The following is a 504-nucleotide window of genomic DNA, read 5'->3' on the forward strand; positions in this document are numbered from 1 at the left end:
GTGAATGATTTGCGTTTCATGTACGCTGTTAAGCATAATGTAATGATTAATTGGCCTGAGGAAATATTGAAGATTATGAACAGTGTGTCTCTGTCTCAGTCGAAGCTGCTTCCCTACAGTATATTCATTTCACGCATTGTGGATTATTTGCATATCGATGTTTCTGACACCATCATTGTTGAGTATACTGATAAGGATCATCTGGTTGGTGAGAGTCTAATTCATAAAATGGGTATATACAAGTATGGTACTACTTGGCAATACCAGGAAGATTATACTACTATTGATCTGGAGCTGTCCAGTGATAATGATCAGGGTGGCATGGGTGATCAGAATGCTACAAATCAGGGGGAGCCCTCTAGGACATCATCACAGTATTATGTTTTCGGTATGGCTCAGATGGAAGCTATGGAGCAAAGGCTCAACAACCGCATGGATCTTCATTTTCAAGGGTTGAAGGACTCATACTTTGCAGGTATGGAACAGTATGAAGAGCGTCAAACT

At 40.5% G+C, this 504-nt stretch overlaps 1 pseudogene; it reads left to right on the forward strand.

The window, feature by feature from the left end:
• Positions 1–504, forward strand: part of LOC109330923 — a 39,691-nt pseudogene that overhangs the window by 864 nt on the left and 38,323 nt on the right.

This window comes from Lupinus angustifolius, chromosome LG17 (genome assembly GCF_001865875.1).
Source record: "Lupinus angustifolius cultivar Tanjil chromosome LG17, LupAngTanjil_v1.0, whole genome shotgun sequence".
NCBI lineage: Eukaryota > Viridiplantae > Streptophyta > Magnoliopsida > Fabales > Fabaceae > Lupinus > Lupinus angustifolius.